The 17,345-nt window shown below is 45.7% G+C and overlaps 1 pseudogene; it reads left to right on the top strand.

Moving 5' to 3' along the window:
- The first annotated feature begins 3,619 nt into the window (after positions 1–3,619).
- Positions 3,620–10,225, top strand: LOC101137129 (olfactory receptor 7E24-like; annotated as a pseudogene).
- Positions 10,226–17,345: the final 7,120 nt, after the last annotated feature.

The raw sequence follows: 17,345 nt of genomic DNA, 5'->3' as shown, positions 1-17,345 counted from the left end.
CCAGGGTATGAAGAACAATATTACTGGAGGGGTGTACACCCCCTGCGATATTGAGAGTCATATCATCCTCTTTCGCTCTGGATATTAAGAACAATATCACAGGGCTTTGTACGCCCCCTGCGATATTGGGAGTAATATCCTGTCGCCCTGAGGAGAGAAGCCATTTCTCTACTGTCTCCTGTCTCTGAAGAGGAGGAGGAAGTAAAACTGGAAAAACAACAGGAATGAAGTCAGTGGCAAGACCAGCCGGTGGCACTGATGAGCCGGCCTGAGGTGAAAAGATTAACCACCCCCACTCTAAGCACATGTGCTCTGAATCCATCACGACCCTTTCACGTGGAACCCCTTAGAGTTGTAAGCCCTTAAATGGGCCAGGAACTCTGTCTTCCTTTGGGGAGCTGGGCTCTTAAGATGCGAGTCTGCCGACGTTCCCGGCTGAACAAAAAACCTCTTTCTTCTTGAATCCGCTGTCTGAGGGACTTGGTCCCCTGCTTTTCCTACTTGATTTCTTGGTTCCCTGATCAGGAATCGAACGTGGGCAGCGGCAGTGAAAGCGCCAAATCCCAACCACTAGACCACCGGGGGAACTTAGAACCTTGTCAGAAATAGATTGCCCACCATTAGAAGTGGGTCGGCCATCAGAAGGAAGCCTGGACAGGTCCCTTGTTTCTAAGGTGTGGCACAAGGTAACTGGTAAAGGATACCTACACCAGTTCGTATACATAGACACTTGGTGACGGCTGTTGCTAGACCCTCCCACAGTGGCTAAGAGGGCAGGCAGCAACAGTATTAGTAGCAAAGGGACAGATACCTAAGGAAGGATCCTGCTCCACCCGCCCAGGGAAATCAACTCCTGAAGTTCTGTTCCACACAGCATCAGAAGATGCATTGCAGGAGATGGCACCAGTGATCCCAGTGGTGCCCTCCCCTTACCAGGGAAAGAGACTCCCCACTCTTGAGCCCACAGTGCTTGTGCCTCTGCAAGACAAGCATATCCCTAGGCCACTGACAGTAGACAAGAGAGGAGGTGAGGACTTAGGAGAAACCCCTCCCTTGGCAGCTCCTTTACAACCTCAAACGGGGATCCAAATGCCCCTGAGAGAGCAGCGGTATACTGGGATAGATGAGGATGGTCACGTAGTGGAGAGGCGCATTTTTGTGTACCAGCCCTTCACCTCTGCCAACCTTCTCAACTGGAAAAACAATACGCTGTCCTATACCGAAAAGCCACAAGCCCTAATTGATTTGCTCCAAGCTGTTATCCAGACCCACAACCTCACCTGGGCTGATTGCCACCAGTTGCTCATGCTCCTCTTTCACAGAGATGAAAGGCAGAGAGTGCTCCAAGCAGCAACTAAGTGGCTAGAGGAACATGCACCAGCTGATTATCAAAAACCCCGAGACTATCTAAGGACCCAGTTAGCAGGAACCAACCCCCAGTGGGACCCACATGAAAGAGGGGATATGCAAAGGCTAAACCGAGACAGGGAAGCTCTCTTGGAAGGATTACAGAGGAGAGCTCAGAAGGCCACAAACGTTAACAAGCTCTCTGAGGTCATTCAGGGAAAAGAAGAAAGTCCAGCACAATTCTACGAGAGACTGTGTGAGGCCTATCGTTTGTATACTCCCTTTGATCCCGATAGCCCTGATAATCAGCGCATGATTCACATGGCTTTAGTCAGTCAAAGCGCAGAAGACATGAGAAGAAAACTGCAGAAACAGGCTGGGCTTGCAGGAATGAATATATCGCAATGATTAGAAATAGCTAACCAGGTGTTTGTAAACAGGGGTGCAGTAAGCCGTGAGGAAAACTGCAAAGAAAATGAATGTCAGGCCCGGGGAAACACCGACCTGTTTGTTAGCTGCAGCAATCAGAGGGGCCCCCCCGAGAGAGGCAAGGGAAGGGGGGCCCTGGGAAAGAAACTCAGCTTGGCTGTCAGAGTTTGCAGTGTAACCAGTGTGCTTATTGTACAGAAATAGGACATTGGAAGAACAAATGCCCTCAGCTCAAAAGAAAACAAGGTGACTCAGAGCAGGAGGTCCCGGACAAGGAGGAAGGGGCCCTGCTCAACCTGGCAGAAAGGTTATTGGACTGAGGGAGACTGGGCTCAAGTGTCCTCAAAGAGCCTCTGGTCAGAACGACAGTCGGGGGTAGAGACACTGATTTTCTTGTAGATACTGGTGCTGAACATTCGCTAGTAACCACCGCGGTCGCCCCCTTATCCAAAAAGACTATTGACATCATCGCAGCCACGGGGGTTTCAGCAAAGCAAGCTTTCTGCTTGCCTCGGAATTGTACTGCAGGAGGACATAAAGTCATTCAGCAGTTTTTGTACACGCCTAACTGTCCCTTGCGCTTGTTGGGAAGGGACTTGCTTAGCAAGCTGAGAGCCACTATCTCTTTGACAGAGCATGGCTCTTTGCTGCTAAAGTTACCCGGAACGGAAGTCGTTATGACCCTTACCGTCTCCCGAGAGGAGGAATGGAGACTTTTCTTCACTGAGCTGGGCCAAGAGATAAGACCAGCTCTGGCTAAGCGATGGCCAAGAGTACGGGCGGAAGACAACCCTCCAGGGTTGGCAGTCAACCAAGCACCTGTACTCATAGAAGTGAAGCCTGGGGCCCAGCCGGTTAGGCAAAAACAGCACCCGGTCCCCAGAGAAGCCCTTCAAGGTATCCAGGTCCATCTCAAGCACCTAAGACCTTTTGGAATTAGAGTTCCTTGTCAGTCTCCACGGAACACTCCCCTCCTGCCTGTTCCCAAGCCACGGACCAAGAACTACAGGCCGGTACAGGATTTGCGCTTGCTTAATCAAGCTACACTGACTTTACATCCAACAGTACCTAACCCGTCCACATTGTTGGAGTTGCTGACAGCTGAGGACAGCTGGTTCACCTGCTTGGACCTGAAAGATGCTTTCTTGCCTATCAGATTAGCCCCTGAGAGGCAGAAGCTGTTTGCCTTTCAGTGGGAAGATCTGGAGTCAGGTGTCACTACTTAGTACACTTGGACTGGGCTTCCCCAAGGGTTCAAGAACTCCCCCACCATCTTCGGGGAGGTGTTGGCTGGAGACTTCCAGAAGTTTCCCAGCAGAGACCTAGGCTGCGTGTTGCTCCAGTAGGTTGATGACCTTTTGCTGGGACACCCCACGGCAGTCGGGTGCACCAAGGGAACAGATGCCCTACACCAGCACCTGGAGGACTGTGGGTATAAGGTGTCCAAGAAGAAAGCTCAGATCTGCCAACAGCAGGTACATTACTTGGGATTTACTATCCGACAGGGGGAAGTCAGCCTGGCATCAGAAAGAATGCAGGTCATTTGCAATCTAGCAGAGCCTAAGAGCAGAAGGCAGGTGAGAGAATTCTTAGGAGCCCTGGGGTTTTGTAGACTGTGGATCCCACATTTTGCAGTATTAGCCAACCTTTGTATGAGGTCACAAGGGGTCGGGGACCAGGAACTTTTTGAATGGGGATCCCAACAACAGCAAGTCTTTCATGTGTTAAAGAAAACACTTATGTCAGCCCCAGCCCTGGGGCTACCTGATCTGACAAAGCCTTTTCCATTGTATGCATCAGAGAGAGAAAAAATGGCAGTTGGACTTTGAACCCAAACTGTGGGGCCCTGGCCGAGGCCAGTGGCCTGCATCTCTCAACAACTAGACGGGGTTTCTAAAGGGTGGCCCCCGTGTTTGAGGGCCTTGGCAGCAACTGCCCTGCTAGTACAAGAAGCACATAAGCTGACTCTTGGCCAAAACCTGAACATAAAGTCCTCCCATGCTGTGGTGACTTTAATGAATACTAAAGGACACCACTGGCTAACGAATGCCAGACTCACCAAGTACCAAACTTTGCTCTGTGAAAATCTCTGTATAACCATTGAAGTTTGTAACACCCTAAAACCTGCCACCTTGCTCCCGGTATCAGAGAGCCCTGTCGAGCATGATTGTATAGAAGTGTTGGACTCTGTTGACTCTAGCAGACCTGACCTCTGGGACCAGACTTGGGCATCAGTAGACCAGGAACTATAGGTGGATGGGAGCAGCTTCTTCAACCCCCAAAGAGAGAGAGGTGCAGGGTATGCAGTGGTAACCCTGGACACTGTTGTTGAAGCCAGATCGTTGCCCCAGGGCACTTCAGCTCAGAAAGCTGAACTCATTGTTTTAATTTGGGCCTTAGAACTCAGTGAAGGTGAGACTGTCAACATTTACACTGATCCTCTGTATGCCTTTTTAACCCTTCAAGTGCATGGAACATGGTAGAAAGAAAAGGGCCTATTGAACTCTGGGGGAAAAGACAGAAAGTAACCACAAGAAATCTTGCAATTATCAGAAGCAGTATGGAAACCCCACAAGGTGGCAGTTGTGCATTGCGGAGGACACCAGCGAGCTTCCACCTTGGTGGGTTTGGGGAACTCCCGCGCTGACTTAGAGCCTTGACAAGCATCATCTGCCCCCTTCTGGGCATCAGTCACAGCCCCTCTGCTCCTTCAAGCACCTGATCTTGGACCTACTTATTCTAAGGAAGTAAAGGACTTTCTCCAGGTAGTGGGAAGGACAAGTTATGGAGGAAGGATGGATTCAGTTACCAGATGGCAGAGTAGCTGTGCCACAGCTGCTAGGAGCTTCAGTTGTACTGGCTGCGCAGAAAACCACCCATCTAGGTCAGGAGTCACTGGAAAAGTTGGTAGGCTGGTATTTCTACATCTCGCATTTGTCAGCCCTTGTCAAAAAGGTGCCCTAGTGGTGTGTTACCTGCCAACAGCATAATGCGAGGCAAGGTCCAGCCGTTCCACCCGGCATACAAGCTTATGGAGCAGCCCCCTTTGAAGATCTCCAGGTAGACTTCACAGAGATGCCAAAGTGTGGAGGTAACAAGCATTTACTAATTCTTGGGCATACCTACTCTGGGTGGGTGGAGGCTTATCCAACACGAACTGAGAAAGCTCGTAAAGTAACCCCTGTGCTTCCTCTAGATCTGATTCCTACATTTGGACTGCCCTTACGGATCAGCTCAGATAACGGGCCTGCGTTTGTGGCTGACTTGGTACAGAAGATGGCAAAGGTATTGGGGATCACACGGAAAGTGCATGCCGCCTCCCGGCCTCAGAGTTCCGGAAAGGTGGAGCAGGTGAATCGGACTATCCAAAATAGTATTAAAGTCTTCCCCGCTGCATATTTAAAACAACACCACAAGGGGCGTCAAACCGCCTGCTAAATTTGAGGGAATGTTATCCTCTACTCCCCTCCCCCGGCTCCGGATATTAGAGACAATAACACAGGGATAATGTACACCCACTGCTTTACTGGGAGTAATATCATCCTCTCCCTTCGTGGATATTAGGAACAATATCACACTGTGCGTGTAAGTCTGTCGCGACATTCAATGGAATGTCATCCTGTGCCTTCCTGGATATGACAAACAATATCACGGGGGATGTACAACTTCTGAGATATTGGGAGTGATATCATCTTCTCCCGTCTGGAAGTTAGGGACAATATCACAGGGATAGTGTACACCCTCTGGGATGTTGGGACTAATATCATCCTCCCGCCCACTGGATACTAAAAACCATATCACAAGGGGCGTGTACACACACTTCGATATTGGTATGAATACCATCCTCTCCCTCTTTGGATATTCGGTGCCATATTTCAGGTGGTGTATACACCACCTGCAATATTGGAAGTAATATTATTTTCTCCCCCCCCGGATATTAGAAACAATATCACAAGGGGGTGTGAACAACCCCTGTGATATTTGGAGTAATATCATCGTCTCCCCTCAAGAATATTGAGAACAATATCGTAGGGGTGGGGTGTGTACACCCCCTTTGATATTTGATATCATCCTCTTCCCCCGTGGATATTAGGAACAATACGAGGAAGGGATGTACAGACTCTGTGACATTTGCTGTCATATAATTGTCTCTCCCCTACATATTAGGAAAAATGAAACTGGGGATGTGAACAGCCCTGCGATATTGGGAGTAGTATCATCCTGTCCCCACTTGCATATTAGGAACAATATCACGGGTGGGGTGTACTGCCTTTGCGATATTGGGCGTAAAATTATCCTCTTTTCCCCTGGATATTAGGAAGGGTATCAGAGGAGGAGGGTGTACATTCCCTGCGATATTCAATGTCACCTTATCCTCTCCCTCCCAGGGTATTCAGGACAATACTACAGGAGGGGTGTACACCCCCTGCGATATTGAAAGTCATATCACCCTTTTTCGCTCTGGATATTAGGAACAATATCACAGGGTTGCGTAAACCCCCTTCGATATTGGGAGTCATATCATCCTCTTTCCCTGTGGATATTAGGAAGAGTATCACAGGGCTGTGTAAACCCCCTGCAGTACAGGGAGTAATATCATCCTCTCTCCCTCTGGATATTAGGGAGATTTTCACAAGGGTGTGTACTCCCCCTGCGATATTGGGAGTAAGATCATCCTCTCCACCCAGGAAATGACTAACAAGGTCACGGGGGGTGAACTCCTCGTGCGATATTGGGAGTAATGTCGTTCTCCCCAAACCTGGATGTTAGCAACAAATCACAGAGGGGGTGTACACGCCCTGCGATATTGGAAGCAGTATGATCCTCTCCCCTCCTGGATACTGGGAAAGATATCATAGCACAGGTGTACGTTTCCTACGCTGTTGGGAGTAGTTTCATTCTTTTCCTTTCTGGATATAAGGAAGAATATCACAGGGGTGCTGTAGAATTACTTTGATATTGGGAGTAATATCATCCTCTATTTTCCTGGATATTGGGCACAATAACACAAAAAGGTGTACAACCCCTGCCATATTGGGAGTAATATCATACTCTCCTTCCCTGGATGTTAGAAAACAATATCAGCAGGGCTGAACACCCCCTGCGATAATGGGAGTAATATTTACTCTTTCACAGGCCATTTGGAGCAATATCACAGGGGGTGTTTACAAACAGGGGTGGTGTACCCGCCCTGTGATATTGGAAGTAACATCATTCTCTCCACCTCCGGATATTAAGAACAATATCCCGGCGGGAGGTGGTACACCCCCAGTGATATTGGGAATAATATCATCCTCTCCTTCCCTGGGTATTAGGAACAATATCACAGGGGGGTGTACACCTTCTGTGATACTGGAAGCAATATCATCCTCTCCCCCACTGGATATTAGAAAAAATATCACTCATGGTGTACACCCACAGTGATATTAGGAAGAATATTACAGGGTGTACACCCACTTTGACTTTAGGAGAAATAGCTCCCTAAAAGGTCACAAATAATATCACAGGGTATAGAGTAATATCTCCCTAGGATATTACAAATACTATCACAGGGTGTACACCCACTGTGATAACAGGAGTAATACGTCCCAAGGATACTACCAATAATATCACAAGGCTGTACACCCACTATGACATAAGGAGTGATATCTCCCTAGGATATTACGAATAACATCACAGAATGTACACCCATGCTGTGCACCCATGGTGATATTAGGAGTAATATCAACCCAGGATGTAACCAATAACACCACAGGGAGTACAGACATGATGTACACCCACGGTGATATTATAACTATCTCCTTAGGATAATACGAATAACATCACAGAGTGTACACACATGGTACACACCCACTGTGGCACTAGGACTAGTAACTTTCTAAGATATTATGAATAGCATCACAGAAAAAAACACATGGTGTACACCCACTGTAACATTAGGCGTAATTTCTCCCTAGGATATTACGAGTAACATCTCAGTGTGTATACACCTGGTGTACACGCACTGTGACATTAAGGGTAATATCCACCTAGGATATTATGAATAACATCACAGGGTGTCCACCCATGGTGTACATGCACTGTGATGTTCGGAATAATATCTCCCTAGGATATTACAAATAACACCACAGGGTGTACAGAAACTGTGATATTAGACGTAATATCTCTCTAGGATATTATGAATCATATTACAGGGTGTACACCCACTGTCATACTGGGAGCAATATCTCTCTAGGATAGTACGAATAATATCACAGAGTGTACACCCACTGTGATATGAGGAGAAATATCTCTCTGGGATATTATGAGTTAGATCACAGAGTGTACACACATGGTGTACGTCCACTTTGATATTAGGAATAATATGTTCCTACGACATTACAAATAACATCACAGAGTGTGCACCCACTGTAATATTAGGGATCGTATTTCCCTGGGTGATTACAAATAATATCACATGGTGTACGACCACTCTGATGTCAGGAGCAATATCTCCCTAGGATATCAAAAATCATATCACAGGGTGTACAATCTCTGCCTTCCAGGTTCTGAGGGATTCTCCTGCTTCAGTCTCCCGAGTAGCTAGGGTTACCCGCCACCACGCCCGGCTAATGTTTTTTTATTTTCACTAAAGATGGAGTTCCACCACGTTGGCCAGGCTGGTCTGGAACTCCTGACCTCAGGTGATCCATCAGCCTCGGCTGCCCAAAGTGATTAGAGATGTGAGCCATCGCGCTCTGCCAAGAGTTCTATATTCAATTAATTTGGAAACACAGCTCCCATATTTGAGTGTGCATGTACTTTTATGAAGAAATGATGTCAGAAAACCTAAGGATGATAATAAATGTGAAAAGTAACTGGCATGGGAAAAGGTTTTCCGATTAAGAACTCTAAGGTTCCATTTCGTTTTTAGAGAATGCGGTCCTAGCTCTTGTATCATCCTTTGAGATATTCTACATCAAAGGAATTGGTAGCACAGTATCAGAATAAAATAGAGTGTATTTCCCTGCTTCTTAATTTCTTTCAATTAGACTGAGATCTTTTTCTTAAAGAGAGAAGAACATTTGTATTGCATTTTGTTTTTTCTGGAAAGAGTAGGCCATATTTTACTGAGATCAGGGATTTCTTATGTATTACCTTTTGGTCTTCTAACATTCTTCAGTGGATTTTCTCTAAAGTAGTGTGTACAGAAAGAGTTGAAGAGGAAAAAAGTAAATCATGTCGTAATTCTGAGATTTTGGGGTTTGTCACAACTGAGAAATATTGCTGACGGTGTATGGTCCTCAAGTGTGAAAATATTCCATGTGAATTGCTGGCATCCAAAATGTGCACACAGCATTAAGGCTGGTTTTTATCTTTCATTTTTCCAATCCTCTTTTCTTCTCAAGGTGTCCAAGTCACACAGAGCGACGGAATCTCACAGGTGTCTGAAAACTCCTCCTGGGACTCTCTCTGAGAGGATCCAGAACTGCAGCCCGTCCTCGCTGGCCTGTCCCTGTCCATGTATCTGGTCACGGTGCTGAGGAACCTGCTCATCATCCTGGCTGTCAGCTCTGACTCCCACCTCCACACTCCCATGTACTTCTTCCTCTCCAGCCTGTGCTGGGCTGACATCGGTTTCACCTCGGCCATGGTTCCCAAGATGATTGTGGACATGCAGTCGCATAGCAGAGTCATCTCTTATGCGGGCTGCCTGACACAGATGTCTTTCTTGGTCCTTTTTGCATGTATAGAAGACATGCTCCTGTGATGGTCTATGACAGAGTTGTGGCCATCTGTCACCCCCTGCACTATCCAGTCACCATGAATCCTCACCTTCGTGTCTTCTTAGTTTTGCTGTCCTTTTTCCTTAGCCTTTTGGACTCCCAGCTGCACAGTTGGATTGTGTTACAATTCACCTTCTTCAAGAATGTGGAAAACTTTAATTTTGCTGTGACCCCTCTCATCTTCCCAACCTTGCCTGTTCTGACAGCGTCATCAATGGCATATTCATATATTTCGATAGTACTATGTTTGGTTTTCTTCCCATTTCAGGGATCCTTTTATCTTACTATAAAATTGTCCCCTCCATTTTAAGGATGTCATCATCAGATGGGAAGTATAAAGCCTTCTCCACCTATGGCTCTCACCTGGCAGCTGTTTGCTGATTTTATGGAACAGGCATTGGCATGTACCTGACTTCAGCTGTGGCACTACCCCCAGGAATGGTGTCGTGGCATCAGTGATGTATGCTCTGGTCACCCCCATGCTGAACCTTTTCATCTACAGCCTGAGAAACAGGGACATACAAAGTGCCCTGCGGAGGCTGCGCAGCGGAACAGTCGAATCTCATGATCTGTTCCATCCTTTTTCTTGTGTGGGTGAGAAAGGGCAACCACATTAAATCTCTACATCTGCAAATCCTGCCCCTTAGTCACATTATTTTTGTGGCTTGATGGCTTTTATTCTTTTCCACATTTCCTATGTCAATATTGCTTTCTTCGTTATGTCTTTAACTGGAATGGGTGAGGATTCTGGGATCCTTTGTTGAGCAGAAACCTCATTACTGAATCCTCTATATCTAGGCAGCCTCCTTTAGTTTCTGCGCAATAGCCCTATCCTCCAGGTGGAGTCACAACCATCTTTTTATACACAAGAAGTCCTCACTTCATTTTGGAATTCCCTGAAAATTGACTTTATGGAGACAATGTACAGCAGGTCATCCAACACCATTGGTGTGTTCAAAGTTGTTTGGTTATAATATTGGTGAGGAATCAGTGGTTTCACTATACAGAATTTTGCCTAAAGATAAGGTTTCCAAGAGACTTTCAAAGATGTTAAGTGAGGATATACTGTACATGAAATTCATATCCTCTTCCAGTGTTCATGTGGAATTTCTTTATAAACTGCTTCTAGAGAATCTATTTAGGCAGGTTGTGTGTAGAAATCCATGTCACTGGTCCTCAATCTTGGTTTTGAGTCATATGAACTGGGGAGCTTACAAATGATGAGGCCTGGGTCTCATTACCTTAGATTCTGATTTACTTGCACCTGTGTGAGTATGTGGTTTTTTTTTTTTTTCTTTTAAAGCACCAGAGGTGGTTCCAATGAAGAAGTTTTTAGAGGCATCAAGCTCCAATGAGTAAGAACAGAAGTTAATTGTAATCTGATTTCTTCAACTATGATCTTCAAATGCATTGTTCATCAACAACATACAAATGTTTATTATGCTGTTTTTGCTTACCATTTAGCATTTTCTATTTTTTTTCTTTTTCTTTTCTTTTTCTTTATTTTTGTTGAGGCAGAGTTTCACTCTTGTTGCCCAGGCTGGAGTGCAATGGCATGATCTCGGCTCACTGCAAACTCCGCCTCCTATATTCAAGCAATTCTCCTGTCTCAGCCTTCCAAGTAGCTGGGATTACAGGCATGCGCTACCATGCCCGGCTAATTTTTTATTTATTTTATTTATGTTTGTATTTTTAGTGGAGACAGTGTTTCCCCATATTGGTGAGGCTGGTCTTGAACTCCTGACTTCAGGTGATCCGCCCACTTCAGCCTCCCAAAGTGCTGGGATTACAGGCGTGAGTGACCACGCCCAGCCACCACTTAGCATTTTCATTTTACATTTCTTGAAGTTGGAGATTTATACACACATTGATTGCTGCTTTGTTATACACTCATATATACATAAGATGAGAAATAGAAAAGAATAAAATGGGCACAGTATCCCTGAAGTTTCACGTTCCGAGACATTTTAAAAATATTTCCTTTTTAGAAATTTGTTTCAATTTAGAAACTGTGGTATACACACACAATGAAATATTATTCAGCCTAAAAAGGAATGAAATCCTCTCCACTGCAGACAAAATGGATGAGATTGCAGGTCTGTATATGAAGTGAAATAAGCCAGGCAGAGAATGACAAATATTTCATGTCCTCACTTATATGTAGGAACAAAAAAGAAAATCTTGGCCAGGTGTGGTGGCTGAGGCCTGCAATTCCAGCATCTTGGAAGACAGAGATGAGCGGATCACCTGAGGTCAGGAATTCAAGACCAGCCTGGCCATCTTGGTGAAACCCTGTCTCTACAGAAAATGCAAAAAATTAGACGCGCGTGGTGGTATGTGCCTATAGTCCCAGCTACTCAGGAGGCTGAGGCACAAGAATCGCTTGAACCCGGGAGGCGGAGGTTGCAGTGAGCCCAGATTGTGCCACTGCACTCCAGCCTGTGTGACAGAGTGAGACTCCATGTAAACACAAAAAAAACAAAACCAAGAAAGAAAGAAAGAAAGAGAGAGAGAGACAGACAGACAGACAGAAAGAAAGAAAGAAAGAAAGAAAGAAAGAAAGAAAGAAAAGAAAAAGAAAGAAAGAAAGAAAAGAAAGAAAGAAAGAAAGAAAGAAAGAAAGAAAGAAAGAAAGAAAGAAAGAAAGAAACCAAAAAAACCAGACAGGCAGTTCTGACACAGGCTGCAACGTGGATGAACCTTGAAGACATTGTCGTCATGATATAAATAAGTCCCAAAAGGATAAACACGACCAGGCTCAGTGGCTCACACCTGTAACCCCAGCACTTTGGGGCTCTGAGGCAGGCGGATCACTTAAGGTCAGGACTTCGAGACCAGCCTGGCCAATAACGTGAAAGCTCGTCTCTATTAAAAATAGAAAAATTAGCTGGGCATGGTGGCGCACACCTGTAATCACAGGTACTCGGGAGACTGAGACACAAGAATCGCTTGAACCCACTATGTGGAGGTTGCAGTCAGCCGAGACCATGCCACTGCACTCCAGCCTGGGCTACAGAGAAAGACTCTGTCTCCAAAACAAACAAATAAAAAAATTAAACACGGTAGGATTCCACCTATATCAAGGGGCTAGAGTAGTTAAACTCATAGAGCTGCAAAATAGAATGGTGGCCCCCAGGGGTGGGCGAGAGAGAGGAATGGAGAGTTTGGTTAATGGGTGCAAATTCCATTTTGAAAGATAAAACTGTTCTGGAGATGATGGCGGTGATGGTTGCTAAACACTGTGAATGTACCTAATGTGATTAAACTGTAAACTGGAAAATAGTGGAAATTGTCGACGTTGATACTGGCCATTCTATATGAAATAATATATATTTATAATTTTTAAGATGTATACGTGGTATATCTTCCCATCATAACAGATGAAAACAAAACCACTTCGATCTTGCAAAAGGAAAGAAAGATGCGAATAATCCACACAAGCTTTCTCCTGATTAGAGGAAAAGCCCCAGAGCTTCTATGGACACTCACTTTTCTCTTCTTCTTCTTTCATAATTATGAGGAAGTCTTTAGAGGTTGGGGAACTTGGGCGACTTTGGCTAATGAGGAACTCTGTGCCTTGAGCCTCCCAGGCCACAGAATAGTAAATAGTCAGTCTGTGCCTCCAGCCCTGCATGTGAGGTTCCAGTCCTGTGGGCTCCACACCCGTCATCTGTACCAGGAGGCTCATGCCTCACCCTGTCTTCTTGCCAGCCTTGAGGACGGAGTCTGAGCCTACAATGTGCACCACGCAGGGAGGACAGTGGACATGTTCTCCGTGGTCATGGCCCAGCAGAGGGGAAGGGCGGTTCCATGAGTGCTGAGGGACAGTCGGGAGCCTTGTTTGGTTTCCTCCTCCTCAGGACAAACAGGAGAGTGCCATGGGCAGATGGGAGGAGACCAATATGCAACTCTCTGCTCAGCAGACTGTGCAGTTTCTGTTCTTGGTTGTGGTGGGGGTCTCAGAAATCTTATTCAAAATTTTGCTTTCCTCCCCCACTAGTTATCCTTTTCATAGACATCTCACCCATGATAGCAGGGAATCAGTCCCTCTAAACTATTCCCTAAGAACAACAAAGAGATTATGAAGGTGATGACGAGGATAAAGAGGATGACGACAGACACCATGGCATCATGAACCCTTACTGAGGCCTTCCTAAAGGCCAGACTCTGAGCTCTGTGCTCTATGCAGCTTGTTTCATTTCATCTGCGTAGTCTCCACGTTATTAGTGCACATTTCAGGATGATTTTACAGACTAGAAAAGGCGCAATGGATTTTTATGTAGCTTGTACCAGATCACGAAGTCAAAAAGGGCGAAGTCCAATTTGAACCAGGCAGTCTAAGTCCAGACACATGGCATTTGGCCAGTCCTCTCCCTGCATCCAACCTGCCCTCTCAAATCCTTGTCACTCAGGCTGATGCCCCTGCTCCCTGAGCCCTTCCCTTTGGGGGTTCCTTGGAGACCACAGCTAGACCAGTGGGTGCCACAATCACTGTGTCATGTATAGAAAGGGCAGCTGAGATCACATCAAGGATTCCAGAAAGAATTGGCACAGGATCATTCGGGACGCATCTCTCCCTTGCCCCTGTTACTGGCTTTCATTAAAGCTCTCGACTTCCTCAAAGGAGTCATCAATTCGGAGTTTGGCTTCCATTCCTATTGAGGAAGCTGGAAAGTGTTTCAAAAATGCTCCTCCAATGTGCCTGTGGTTAAGACCTCTGAGCTCTGCTTAAAACTTTTTGAAGCTGGGCGCGGTGGCTCACGCGTGTAATCCCAGCCCTTTGGGAGGCTGAGGCAGGCGAATCACAAGGTCAGGAGTTCGAGACCAGCCTGGCCAACATGGTGAAACCCTGTCTGTACTAAAAATACAAAAAAAAAAAAAAAAAAAAAATTAGCCAGGCATGGTGGCATATGCCTGTAATCCCAGCTACTGGGGAGGCTGAGACAGGAGACTCCTTTGAAGCCAGGGGACAGAGGTTGCAGTGAACCGAGATCACGCCACTGCAGTCCAGCCTGGGCAACAGAGCAAGAATCTGTCTCAAAAAAATAAATAAATAAAAATTACGAAAAAAAGTGATTGGGTGGGCTTGGCAAACTTTAGCTGTTAGCTCACGTACCACTTTGGAAGGGCATACCTTCAGTCACTTCACCCTTTAATCTCTTTGCTCAAGACTAAAGTTCTGAGAGGAAGTCTAATCGGCTGAGTTGTGTCCATGTGGGCAGTGCAGGAAAGGATGCAGCGGGACGCTGCTCCAGGGACGTCTTTGGCTTCCATCAGGGGGGAGCAGGCGCCTGGATTATCCACCCTAACAAATCTGGACAAAGGAAAATGAGGTTCTCTGAGGAAGGAGACATAGAGCCCAAGGAGGTAACCAAGAGACGAATAGTCATCCTGTCTTGTCATTTTCTTTTACACTTGTGTGTACATTGTCTTACACTTATCACTTTGTTTTCTTTCTCTCCTTTAATTGCACCCTACTGCAAAAGTTAAAATAAAATGAAAATATTGAGATAGCTCAATAACTGACTTTTGGTCAATTGCCTTTTCCTATAGTGAACAGCTACCCAAACGATTGTGTCTGTCACTGTGCAAATTTGCAAGCATTTGCATGATCACTCCCAATCCCCCAACACAGGGCTGTGTTACAGCACAATTTAGTTCAGTGTTTTGCTCTCTGCAACAGGGAGGTTCTCATCCATTACAGGTTGCAGTAAAAACAGGGGTACCATAAGCAACCACCTCTTTCCTCAACGATGTGATGAAAGCAAAAGCCAAGTAGCTCCATGTATCCAACTTAAAAATATAAAAATTACGCCCGTGGGCTGCAGTTGGACCTATGGCGGCGGCAGCTGTCACTGGGCCTAGCCCGGGGTGTGGACCTGGGGACTTCCCAGAAGGGCCCAAGCGGGAGGCTCACGGAGTGTCGGCAGAAGGCACACAGGATGCTAAAGCTTTACAACGGCCTCTCAGAAGGGGAGGCGGTGGGACTCCCCGCGGGGCCAGACCCCCTGGACCCCACTGATCTGAACGGGGCGCAGTTCAACCCGGAAGTTTACCTAGACTAGCTGCCTAGAGAGTGCCGTCTGGCCCAGCTGATGGACAGTGAGACGGACATGGTGTAGCAGATCCGGGCTCTAGACAGTGCAATGCAAACCCTGGTCTATGAGAACTACTATAAGTTCATCCCAGCCACAGAAATTGACAAACAGCATAAAACTGTATGAGGATTTGCAGGAAACCCAGAATTTCCCAGATAACCTTGTAAAGGAAGAACAAAGTTGGAAGACTCACAAAAAAAATACATATATATATATATATATGTATATATATATAAAGTTGTATTTTCGTTCTGTTGTAAATGTTTAGTAATTTCTATTGTGATTTTTCGTTTAACTCATGAAAGGATATTTTTAATTTTCCAAATGTGTGCTTGTGTTTAGCTATCTTCTTGCTGTTGACTTCTAATTTTGTTGCATTATGGTCAGGAAAATGTGGTCTGGACAATGTCAATCGTATAGTGGATTTTGTTGAGACTTCTTTCTGGCCTAATATGTGGCCAGTTTTTTTTTTTTTTTTTTTGCAAATTTTCCACATGTGGTTAAAAGGAATGTGGATTATTTGTTTTTTTTTGGAGAGTTTTTATTTTTAAATAGATAAGGTTCTCAGTGTAATTGAAATCTAGCTTCAATTAACAATATGCTAGATCTCTCAAACCTTAGGATGTTAGTCAGTGTAACAATAGACTGCTGCTGAGATGAATAAACCCTGAACTCTCAGTGGGTTGGCACCCATAGCATAGTCTGGTGCAGGGCAGGGGTTCTCCTTGGGGGCCCTTGTCCAACAGTGATTCAGAGATTCTGGAGGTTTCCATCTTTTAATTCTGCCATCTCAGAGTTTTTCACTTGCAGCCATATGGATAAGGAGAGAGGGAACATAGCTCACACTTGCCTTTGATAACCTTGGCCCAGAAGTGATTTCTTACATTCCTATTGGTGGAAATGCAGTCACATGGTCCCAAACTAACTGCAAGTGAGGCTGGGAAATGTAGTCTTTCTGCGTGTGGAGGAAGAGGAATGGTGTGAACACAGCGTTGTCTTTGACACACTAAGCATGGGCTGAAGAGTTCTTACTCTCATAGGAGGTTTGACTGTCCTGTGTAACTTCCTCAGTTTTTGCTTAGATAGTTTCAGGCAATGTTGTTTGGTGCATTCAGCTTGATGATTATTATGTCCTCTTGGCAAAGTAGTCAAGATTCCCATCAGTTTGAATGAAAGTGTTTTACAGATAGGTCAGGAAATGCTAATACTTTAAAAGGCCCTTCTATTCCTCCACTCTACAGATAAGAACAACAGAGTCCTAGAGAGAGGAGGTCATGGGTCTCAGTCATGAGTGGCAGAATTGAAACCAACATGGCAGTAACTTTGCTTTCCCCCATCATGTTGTTCTCCCTCTATCTTCACTCTGCTGATTTCTTCACTTGCTCCATACAGACCTCCCAGTGCCAAGTGTATAAATGTGTCCAGAATTGGTGGGTTCTTGGTCTCACTGACTTCAAGAATGAAGCCACGGACACTCCTGGTGAGTGTTACAGTTCTTAAAGGTGGCGTGTCTGGAGTTTGTTCCTTCTGATGTTCAGATGTGTTTGAAGTTTCTTCCTTCTGGTGGGGTTCATGGTCTTGCTGGCTCAGGAGTGAAGCTGCAGACCTTCATGGTGAGTGTTACAGCTCTTAAGGCTGCATGTTTGGAGTTGTTCATTTCTCCACTGGGTTCATGGTCTCACTGGCTTCAGGAGTGAAGCTGCAG

The sequence above is a fragment of the Gorilla gorilla genome, chromosome 7, assembly GCF_029281585.2.
Source record: "Gorilla gorilla gorilla isolate KB3781 chromosome 7, NHGRI_mGorGor1-v2.1_pri, whole genome shotgun sequence".
Taxonomy (NCBI): Eukaryota; Metazoa; Chordata; class Mammalia; order Primates; family Hominidae; genus Gorilla; species Gorilla gorilla.
This window is presented reverse-complemented; position numbering and strand designations above follow the sequence as displayed.